Raw genomic sequence first — 12,259 nt, forward strand, 5'->3', positions numbered from 1 at the left:
ATGATTGGTGGCCGGCTGAGGCAATCTGCAACATTATTGGTGCTGCCCTTTTTATACTTGATATTCAAGTGAAACTGTTGCAGGTATGTAGACCACTTCTGATGGCGATCATTCTGCAATTTCCCTTGGGTCTGTATGAACTGCAGAGGTCGGTGGTCTGTGTGGATGACTGTTTCCTTCCCCAAAATGTAATGCTTCCATTGTCGGCAGGCCTGTACAATGGAATACATCTCTTTATCATAAGTGGGGTACTTCCGGACTGTGTCTGAAAGTGTTTCACTGTGATATGCCACTGGATGTCCATGTTGAGTAAGGACTGCCCCAATAGCATAGTCAGAGGCATCTGTCTCGACCTCAAATGGTTGTTGTAAATCTGGTAACGCGAGCACTGGTGCTGTGCAGAGGCGATCCTTCAATTCCCTGAATGCCTTCTGTTGAGATTCAGACCAAAAGAATTTTGCTTTCGCCCCGCCCTTGGTGACTTGACTCAAGGGCCAAGAAATATGAGAAAACCCCAACACAAACCTGCGGTAGAAGTTGGCAAGACCTAGAAAGCTGCGGAGCTCTGTTAGAGTGGTTGGAGAGGGCCAATCCCGAATGACTTGGATCTTGGCCGGATCGACATGCACCCCCTGTTCATCAATGATGTATCCCAGATACTGAACCTGGGTCATGCCAAAAGTGCATTTCTCCAAATTGGCACATAGCTTGTGTTGCCGCAGTGTTTGGAGAACCTGTCGGATGTGGTGGAGGTGCTCTTCCCAACTCTGGCTGAAGATCAGAATGTCATCCAAGTATACTACTACAAAGGAGTTGGTGAATGGCCGCAAGATGTCATCCATTAGCCTCATAAAGGTTGCAGGAGCATTCGTCAATCCGAAAGGCATGACCAACCATTCGAAGAGGCCCTCCTTGGATTTGAAGGCAGTCTTCCACACATCGGATGGTTCGATTGGTACCTGGTGATATCCTGACTTCAGATCGATCTTGCTGAAATATTTCGCCCCCTTTAGTTGGTCTAGGAGGTCATCAATCCGCGGGATCGGGTACCTATTACGGACAGTGATCTTGTTCAGCGCCCGATAGTCAATACAGAGTCTCCACGTCCCATCCTTCTTCTGTACCAACACGATCGGGCTCCCACAGGGCGATGAACTCGGACGGATGTGACCTTTCTGCAGGAGCTCCTGAATCTGCCTCTTGATTTCATCGTTCTCCAGAACGGAGCGCCGATAAATTGGTCCATTGGGTAGCGGCGCACCTGGGGTCAGATCAATGGAGTGCTTGACTTGACAGTGCAGAGGAACCCCTGCCGGGGAGGTGAAGATGTCCTCGTACTCCTCCACAACCTTGTCCATCTGTAGTTGTCGTGCAGAGGGACCCCGTTTGGAGGCCGCGGCCACTGTCTTCTTCTTTCCTTGAGGGCGTATCATCAGGAAAACAAATTTCCTGGTTTTGGAAATGATCTTACTGCATTGTTTTGCAGTAATCAAAGAGAGGGCGGCAGGTGGTGCTACCTCTGGTATCCTGAACAACTTATTTCCCAATGTAATAATAACAGCACGGGGCCTTGATTCATACACAGCATGTCGCTTCCACAAGTATGGTTGTCCTAGTAATACATCACAAACTTCAAGGGGAGCAATGTCACACAATACCTCATCCGTGAAGGGCTCGATGTTGTATGGAAGGCGACACTACTGGCTCACGCGAAGATCTCGTCCTTGGTGAAGCCACCCAATGGTGTATGGTTGTGGATGTGCTGTGGTCGGTAAGCCCAACCGCTTCACGACCTCTGCCGAAATGAGGTTCTTTTGACTCCCGCTATCAACAATGAACTGTATCGGGGAGCCCTTTACCCACATCTGGGGGAGCCCTTTACCCACATCTGGGAGTGGAAGAGACGCTCCTCCTCCTCTGGATCTTCGGGTTCATTTTTCTGGATCTTTGCGGTAGCAACAGTGGCGCTGGGATCCGCATCAATGATCTGCTTCCCTTTTTCATACCCCTTATCGGGTTTTGACTCAGAGTCGGAACATGCATCTGATTCCGAAACCTTTAGCTCAGCCACCAGTGACTGCTTGGCCCGACACTCACTTGTGTTGTGAGTGGAGCTCTTATGGAACTCGCACCATTTTCCAGTGTCCTTTTTCGGCTTCGCGGCGCTGTTCTTTGCTTGCGGCTTCAGTTGGTTGTCTTGGGCTGCCCCGCCTTGGCTTTGTCCTTTGTTCTGTGGTTTAGGGGCACCTTTCCCCTGCTTCGAATTCGCAGATCCAAAGTCTCGCTTCTTTTGTTTAAACTTCTGCTCGACCTTGACGGCATATCGGTATGCTGCGCCGAGCGAGGGGATGTTTAGGAATTGTATTTCTTCCTGGATGTACTTGTGCAGGCAGCCACGGTATTTGAGTATCAAATGTTGATCCGAGTCCTTGATACCCAACTTTGTGCGAAGGGTATGGAAAAGATTGGTGAACTCCGGCACGTCTTGGTCCCTTCCCTGCCGCAGCGTGGTCCACTTTATGTATTCATCCTCATAGCTTCCGACAGGGTAGTACTGTTCCTTGATGGCATCCCGGAACGAATCCCAGGTGGGTGCGGCTGAAAATAGTGAGCCAGTACTTTCATCCTTCTGCTCGCAGTAGGTTTCCCACCAGTCCTTGACGTGGGGGGCTGCTTTGAGAAGAGCAAAAACAATCTTTTCCTGACTCGAAAATTCATGAACAGAAAAATAACCCTCTAGCAGATTTAACCATTTATCTACGGCCTCTGCGTCAATCTGACCTTCGAATATGGGGATTTCAAAATTAACTTGTACCTTAAAGGGTGTGGCGTTTCCAGAGTAGCTGCTGGAAGCCGATGCGTTGCTTCTGGGTAGTCGCTGAAGGATCTGGGCAAAGCTGTCCATCATCGCGTTCCGTTGTCGCTCGAGGGCTTCTTCGAGCAAGATTTTGATGGGATCTCCTGCCCCCTCGTCTTTCTTCTCGTCCGCCATGGGAGGCCATCGGGATTTGCGAGGCTGGTCTTGCAAAGGTTCAACCAGTTCAAGCCCTAACTCCTTATATCCCGACCTTGTTGGGGACATGCAAAGAAAAACAGAGAAAAAGCAGACCGCTCTGATACCACTGATCCGGATTTAAATAGGAACGCAACAAATTACAGAGATAACCATATACACAAAGATGCAGCGGAAATAATACTTCATTTCATTAATGGAAAATACTGAAATATGCTTACAACCAGAAATGGAAATAAACCAGCTAGGGCGATGGTAGCTTATTTCTGAGAAGAGATGTGGTGGCTACATGCCTCTGAACTGTGTTACAATGAGGCTCGAAGGCCTATTTATTGTTGAGAAACAATGGAAAACCCTTAACACTCCAAAACCTAACCCTAGGAGATGAAACGCCAAACTGTGGGCCCCGTTTGGGGGTAAATTGGTACATCAACTTCCCGGGGTCGTAACTTTGGCATATGATCTCCGTTTGACGCGTACAATAGCTCGTTAGAAAGATCTATCCGAGTACTACCACTTTGGGAGGCAACATGGGTCGTCCATGGACCCATGTTGCCCCAGATTCCCAAAAAAACGTCGTTTAGGGCCTCAAAACGGCTCCGGAAGTTCAGGACCCGAAAAACTGCTAAAAATAGTAAACTGTGCTACAATTAAGGAAACTGAAAATGCTGAGAAAGACAATGGTGGGGGTCCAGGTGGACTTGGCAGGTGGCCACCAATATCCACCTGGATCATGCATGCCATTGGGTACAGGTCACCCAGGATCGATGAGGACACAGATGAGCATCATTTGATGATAGCCACGGCGACTTGCGCGCCTCTCTCACTTCTACATGGTTTGCGGGCACAGAGAAGTTGGATGTTGTCCCTTGATACCTTCATCACGAGCAACAAGACACGAGAGGCTCGCTCGAGATAGTTAGTTGGGACACAGTGTATCCAAGGAGAGGACTTCTAAAGGAGCTACATTGGAGAGCATTTTCAGTTGGTGTGTATTTTCCTTGGGCACAGAAGAATTTCGTGGGGGCTGAGAGAAGCTGGCAATCAGTGGAGTATTGGCTGAAGAATTTACAGGAATTTTTCCTTAGGGAGAACAAGTTTCCCTTGGTGATTTGTAGGGGTGAGAGTGCTACATTTTAGAGGGCCGATTTTTTCTATTCCATGGCCTGCGCGGGGGCTTACTGGCAGCTTCGGTGCACTTGTAGAGACTCAGAGTTTGGGGAGAATTCAAGCTGGGATTTGCTTGGTGATTGAGGGGAGTAATTCTCAGGAGTTAGGGAGGATTTCTTGGAGGGAGATTTGGGCCTAATTCAGCAATCTATGAATTGTGTGGCGTTTTTTGGCCTAATTGAGCAACTCACACTTGTTGGGGGTCAACAGGGGTCGGTGGATTCAGCCCAAACCCTTTTGGGGTTATTGTGGGTTTGGTGAGAGGAGGCTAGGATTAATTTTGCAGAATTTTTTGAGCACTTTTGAGGGCATAATTCCTAGTTCTATTCGACAACTAGCAGTAGAAATTGTTGGAGGGAAACACAGTTTATTCTAAGACCATTTCCACCACTTGGGTTCGTGAGACATTTCTGGGTTTTGTTGAGCACGCAGAGTAGTGCCTGTGGCTAATTTATCAGAATTTTTGGAGCGGTTTGGAGGGCTACATCGACAGTCCCTTTCCAGCGTCAGCAATAGTTTTTTCTGGGTGGACGCAAATTTGGTAGTTGAGCCATTTCCAACACTTGGGTGCCATCATATTCACTTGGGATCTTGCCTTGCTTGCAGTAGCAAGCTCAGGTTCCTTTGATCTCATTTATTGTGTTGGACACCTAATCCTAAATGGGTTAGTGTGGAAGCTGAATAGACTAAGTAGTCCAAGAGACCTTGGGATGTGAAACCCAACAGTCACATAATGTACTATAAATGTATATCATTTGTCAATAAAAATTGTACTGCATGTTTTATCTTTCATATTTTCTCTTGCTGCCCATGTGTGTTTAACATGGTATCAGAGCAGGCGTATTCCTGCCCTGCAAAATTAATTTGAGCCATTTGTTTTATGGCCTCTCTATGCAGTTTATTTCTGCCATAAATTTCATGAATATTTTCTCATGAATATTTATTCAGCTCAATTTTAGCTGCAACCTGATTACACTGCTGCTAGTGTCTGCTCTCCATATAGAAGCGCCTCCATACCCCTGACAATGCCTGCGCTGCTCCTCCATATAATTAGCCGCTACACTGCATGCGCTCTGTCCTGAGATAACCTGGCCAGCGCTGCACATCTGTCCATATCATATTAACGCTGCGTTGGTATCATTATTGAATGGCTGTTGAATATTAATGCTGTGCGTTGAACTGGCCTGACATGCTGATAATTGAACGCTGGTCCAGCTCCTGGTATGCGCATGGTTTTTGAACATTAATGATGTTGAATAAATGCGTTATGTTAGAAGTTGAATGCGGTTTTGAATCATTTGAACGTTGTTTTAACGCTGTATATATTGAATGGAGTCCAGTGGTATAAAACGTTTGAATTATTGAATGCGTTGAATAGTATCAGAACCTTTAATAACGCTCTGCAGCACTGCAGTTACATTGAATACTCCTCTCCACCGACTCTCTCAATACCACCCTCCAATCTGATGTCTCTATCACACTAAAATGATTTACATTGAACGCTCCCATTCCCATCGGAGGTGGTTCCATACTCCACGCTTCAAACACTGTAAACACATAAAATCCCACATATTACCTCCTGTCAGCTATATTCTCTACGCCACTCTGATGAATCTTCCAATCCTGCCTCTCCTTGTTTTGCCAGACCTGTCTTCCTCCCGTTTCTCATTCACTCAGTAGTAACGTCTCTCGAATTTGCAGTAATAGAACAATTTTTGAGTCCAGTTGCTGGAGAAAGAGTACTTGTTTGGTCCAAGCAAGCTCCGGTGCCTCACAAGATTCTCGTAATACAAATTATCAAACCTCAAAGGACTCAAACGATCCATTGGCGTGACCCTGTTTAGACTACCACGTCCAGTGGTAGGGCACGCTCATTTGAGAAGGCCAAGTTTTCTGCTTTAAAGCACAAGAAGGACACATCCATTCCCTTTGGGCACCTCGCAAAATTGTTACTTTAGCTTGACGCTCATTCCTTTCCAGGAGATCGTTGGCACAGTGATAGAGTTCTGGGTCATATTTCCTCGCCCACAACCTGAATCGAGTTTGTATCACCGAGTCTCTTCGGGCATGACTTATAATTTCCAGGTACGGGAGTAAGGTGTCATTCCCAAATCGAGCCAGCCGCAGGAAACCGATTGATTGGTCAACGAATGTCAAACGAGACTGAGGGGCCGCATTGGCCACCACGGAAGCCGGAAGGGATTTTTTCTTTTCTTTTACGTAATAGATGGACAGTCTGAAGTAGATTGAATATGGTGCTCTGCGTTTACTTGGTTTTGGTATGCACTGATGAATTGTCTGGGATATTAGACAGTGTGTACATTAACTGAAATGATTATTGAAAAACCAAATTTGAAGACAAATTTGCTGAAGTCTATGTGCATTTATCAGTATGGAGATGGTCATGTTGTTCATGCGATTGATAGAATAATATTGGAACATTACAGTTTGATAGCAAAATAACATAGTTCAGACCGAATACAAGGGCTGAGTCAACGCGTTGTTGTGGGGCCACTTCATCTGCAAAGAAAACCAGGTCTCCACCTAAATTTTGTCCAACGATACAAGCGGCAGTGTATAGGGCATGCATATGATGGGCGTATTAATTATTTTTTCAGGAGAGCAGCTAAATTTTTCAAGGAGATGAGCATTACGGTGTTAAAATAAGTGAGAAATTTCCAGGGTCCGCACTCGTTCATTACTCCTGTTGATCAAACTCCTTTATTGCTGAACGGGTCATTTTTAACAATTGTTAGACAAAGAGATGAATTTGCAAGTCGATATAAGTCAGATTCTTCACACTAAACATGCGCTTGAGGGTGGTGATGCATAACTCCCTATAGCTGGTACGAGAGATTGTGTTCACATCCTGTAGCTGACCAGTGACACTACAATGCACGCTGAAGCTGGCTGACGACTATACTCTTCTTGGGCAGCATCTAAAATCGGGTTCCATCAATAAAGGCCGAGTGCATACTTTGGTGGCTGATAAATTACTGTTGGAAGGTCGAATGCATCAAACAATGAGTTGTATTTTCCACAAGTCCATATTATCTTTGCTGTAGCAGACTCTTTTAGAGATGCCAAGTTGAATTGGTTAAATGATTTTGGTGATTGAAGTCGAGGAGTTCTTGCATGTTCATTTTCAGAAACTTCGTTTCAGTCCTGTGGCTTTAATTTGAGAAGACAGTTGGTTCCAGGCCTGAAGCAATCTTTCTAGAGTTGGTTCGTGACCTGCATAGGCCAACTTTGTATTTTCTACAGCGACTCATCGTTGCCCACTGAAAATATTTGTTGTTTATAAGGGGAGAGAAGTAACAACTTGCAGAGTCCACAATGAAGTTTGAATCTGCCATGGCGCATTGAATTTTTATGTGGTACATTGGATATCAAAGTCTTTTTAATGATTTTTGGTAGCATTTCTCATATTATACTGAAGGCAAAGCGACCAAGAGCTTTTAATATCATTACCACAAGACGGGTTTGTTTTCTGGTATGTGCGTTGAGCAGTGAGTCAAGTGTCTTTAGTCGGTAGTTATATCAGCAGGTGGTGAATTTATACTATGAAACCCTTGAAATTGCAATGTTGACTTGGTTTATATATCTGCATTGTTCCACATAAGATTATGAGATTATGTACAATTCTTTCTCTGGGAATCTGTAATCCCACAATTGTAGCTATTCCACATGTTATCATGAATGGTTACAGTCGCTATTGAACTTGACTATTCTTTTCCACTGGCCGAGAAAGTGAAGGAGTATTTGAAGGATTCAAGCAAGTTTGCAGTTGCTGCTGCCCCAATTGTGGCATTGTATTTAAAACCCATTATAGTTTTTGTCTACATATATATGCATTAATTCCCTGATTCATTTGCTGCACATTTATACAAGATATTGTTGTAAGTGGATATTACTTTTCTGCATTAAGTAATAATTGTGATAAGTTTTTAAGGTGTAAATCTGACATTGAAGAAAATTGGCTAGAATCAGTGAAGTATTAGAGTTCATGAAAACTCTTATATAATCTACTGTTGATGACACATTACAAATCAGCATAGGATCTCTCTCAGAAATTCAGACATGTCTACAAAATGCACAGGAAAAGATTGATTTTTTGTAGCTTGAATCACAACTACAGCAAGAAGAGCTACATCAAAATAGACATCATTCTGAACCTGTTTTTGTTCAGAACATTGAGACAACCACCCATCAGCAGCAAGTCAATAATGTTACAGTTCATTCAAATAAAGCAGCAGTTGTACATGCAGATGCAGAAACTCAGTCTGCACTTCCCAAGCCCATCATCAGACCTTGGGAACAACTTGTCCACAACAAGCACAGAACTGGTCTTGGATATGACAAGGACTTGTCCTTTCATATTCCAGACTACTCAAAGCCCATTCAGTTTCAGAGTGCTGGATTTATTCATGACAGTTCACCTGCTCCTCATGACAGTTCACCTCCAGCTGTTCCAGATTCTGCCCCTCTTCCACAACAACAACAACAACAACAACAGATTGTGAAATGCCAACACTGTGACCGAGTTGGCCATTTGAAAGATCACTGTTTTGGTCTTCATCCATGTAAGCACTATCATAAAACCAGTCATTCTTCACACAGATGCTTCAAAAACAAACGTCCTGCAAGAACAAAGATTCATCTTGGATGGATCGCTTCTTGGCAATGGGCATCAACAGCCAAGAAGATATTCCAAACACATGTCAGAACTTGTTCCAGAGTATTGAACAGTCTTGCAGTTGAGTTTTCTCCATCATCTCACCTTGTATCTGACAGGGGGGGAAATGATGGTCATCTACAAGCTTCAGAGTCACATCAAGCGAGCCTGAGCCACAACCTGCCACACTAGTTTCAGAGTTGTAGCCAGAAACAAAGATGCCGTGAACATGCCTTCAGTTGGCAATCTGGGACACTTCCTCTAGCAGAAGACTTCAGCTTCTTGCCAGTGTCGGAAGAATTCCAGGAACAAAATTGAGAACACTTCCTCTAGCAGAAGACTCCAGCTTCTTGCCAGTTTTGGAAGAGTTCCAGGAATTGCATTAAGCATTCTAGAGTTGTTGGTTATCCTTAAACCATCACAGGTTGAGACTTCCCTTTTCAGGTTGAAGTTCTCCCTTTTATGCGGGTGAGACCTCCCTTTCATGGTTGAAGGTTTCCCTCTTTAAAACAATAGGATCACTTCCTCTAGCAGAAGACTCCAGCTTCTTGCCAGTTTTGGAAGAGTTCCGGGAACTGCAATAAGCGTTCCAGTGTTGGTGGTCATCCTTAAACCACTGCCCTTTATACCAACATTTCATAGAGCACATTCAGCCTAGTGTTGCCATGCATTTTTTGCACATTTTGTATTACAGCGCTCTTCTTGGACTCATACATAACCCTTCGGATTAAGGGGGGGAATGTTGGACATCTAATCCTAAATGGGTTAGTGTGGAAGCTGAATAGACTAAGTAGTCCAAGAGACCTTGGGATGTGAAACCCAACGGTCACATAATGTACTATAAATGTATATCATCTGTCAATAAAAATTGTACTGCATGTTTTATCTTTCATATTTTCTCTTGCTGCCCATGTGTGTTTAACATATTGTACTCATATTTATCCAAATTATTACAATGACTCAAAGTTTTTGCTCATATTTCTATGTTCAAATGTGTATGGTTATGCATATCTGAATTCTGTAGCTGTACGTAGTTCATTGCTTCTGTTATCTACGGTATATTTCCATTTGAATATTACAAGGAAGGTGAGATTTCTCTAAAAACTTACACGGATCAGCTCAAAAATGATGTCAGCTATCAATAAGGATTTAATTGTGGTTTTTGGTGATCCAAATGGAGTTTTTAAGAGGAGGTCGATGGGGTTGGAGCAAGACACACAAGTGAGAAGCCAGTAGTGCGAGTTCCTTGCCAAGTCGAGCTATCTAGCTTTAGAGGTCGAACTAAGGAAGAGAGTTCGAGCCAGAAGGGATGCAAAGGGGCAGAGACAGTGATTCCGGAGGAGATTTCCAGTTCCAGAGAGTTAGGAGAGGAGGTCGTATTATTTCTCCAGGAGGCTATGTAGGGACTGCACAGTAGCCTTAAGAGGGCAGTTTGATTTAGCTGAGCAGGAGGAGGATTTAGTTGCTAGAGTTCAGATTAATTTTCCAGAGGGTTGGAGAATTCTTTCAAGAGCAACAACATTCAGTCAAAGGCAGATTCATGGTAGGATTGGGCTGAGCGTGTGAGTGACTGCGCAAAGCTTGCATAGACGCTGCGTAGAGCGGTTCGAGCAGTCAGACTAAGCCAGAATTGCTTGTGGACGAGGGTAAATTCCTTCAGTTGATTTTGCCAGTATTTCTCTCAGACAAGATTGCTAGTTTGTCATCCATTTTATTGTACTCAAAATTTCACTGCTGCATAATCATTAAAATCCTCAGTTGCTTCAACTGCTGCACTTTTTATTTCTTTATTTATTATCTATTTATTATTTTTTTTACTGGGGCATTTGTCCAAAAATAACTGTGTCAAAATTTGTGTGTGTGTGCTAGCTTTTTCTCAGTTTCTAGCATTTTATTTTCCGCAGATTTTTATGGTGAAAAATTGCTGTGTGATTTATTTGTTATTTGCCATAGCAAATAAACTACATAATTAATTTATCAGTTAGAAGAATAAATTTCCAGTTGATGCAATTAGAATTGAAAATTTCACACACCCCTACAAATGCAAGTTCCCGTAAAACCATGAGTCCTCAATAGAGTTCACTGAAGGCTCTCTAATCCTGTATAGGACGAAGTAACCCATAGTGAAACTTCAAGGGACCAACCATGGTTTGACTAAGACAGCAAGATACAAACCCAAAAGACGCAGGTCTAGATACCTAATATAGGGCCTCACATGGTTTTTAGATCTGATACCATGTTGAGAAATCTAGGGCATAGTAATTATGTGATTTCTCTTCTATTAGTAACTGCTTGTGAGTGCTTTTTACTTCTTTAGATTATGATCTTCTTTTACTTAAGTTATTAGTGTTTTTCTTCATCAAACAACTACCAATGCATAAACCATAAAGAGACAAGAGACACAGAATATAGGCTATCAGCCAGGGCCAAAACCTCTCACTCTTTGAGAGGAAAACCTGAAACAAATTCTTCTTCTTATAGAGATTCCAATTGACGAATACCAAGACCAAGACCCTTGACCTATTAGACCTCTCCAAGACCAAGACACCAAGCTTCCTATCTTGCCCTCTTGAATCAACGATGGTCAACTGCCTGCTCCTTCCTTCTGCTTCGACTTCCTTTAGATCTAGGCTTCCTTTCCTCTATTTTCAGGCCTGCAACATTTCGGCCCTAAATCAGAACCCTTGCACGTGTAGATAACAGTCCTTGATCTCCTTCGCTTGAGGTGGATGATACTTCTTTGGCAACTCGACCTTCCTTGTGACTTCAAACTGGTTGCCTTTGAAACTTGGCCTTACATGTAACAACAACAACAAGCAAAATAGACCCAAGGCTTCCTTTTTCCCTTCGCTGATCCTTAGGCGCCTTCTTTGATCACCTTTGCACCATTTTGTTATACCTCGCACTTCGGATTTGATCACAGAAAATACTGTACCTCGCACTTCAGACTTGATCATCAAAAATACGTGTCTAAATGAAATTCGGACGACCCTATTTATAGTGGTTTGCCTCTATAAAAAGCCGACTTGGATAGGATGAGCCGACATGACTGTTTGGAGGAGTTAATTAATTTCATTTGAAGCTGACTTGTAGAGGGATGCTTGTGCTTGGTCTTGGAGGGCTACTTGACATTTCTATTGACTCATACATAAGTGTAATATGCCCAAGAAGGGTCCTTCATACATGACATAGATTCAAATTGACTTGTATGACTAGATGACAAATCCTAAAGGCTCACAATGGGAGCCATCACTAAAATAGAATTCCTTGCTCATGAAACCCATGAGACAAACATTACAATAATAATTTTATTTTTCTTCTTTTCATCATAAAATCACAATTACATGTCATTATGAAGACCAAACCTAGTTACACTTTTCAACAAGGCATAGAATGTTCTC

The 12,259-nt window shown here is 43.4% G+C and overlaps 1 protein-coding gene across 1 annotated transcript in view; it reads left to right on the top strand.

Annotated features, from left to right (window-relative positions):
* LOC149167821 (acylamino-acid-releasing enzyme 1-like) overlaps window positions 1-12,259 on the top strand; it is a 275,851-nt gene that overhangs the window by 28,072 nt on the left and 235,520 nt on the right. The gene's annotated exons all lie outside the window — the stretch shown is intronic.

Source organism: Pinus tabuliformis, chromosome 5_1 (assembly GCF_031772625.1).
Source record: "Pinus tabuliformis cultivar Carrire ecotype Pingquan chromosome 5_1, CPIR1, whole genome shotgun sequence".
NCBI classification, from domain to species: Eukaryota; Viridiplantae; Streptophyta; class Pinopsida; order Pinales; family Pinaceae; genus Pinus; species Pinus tabuliformis.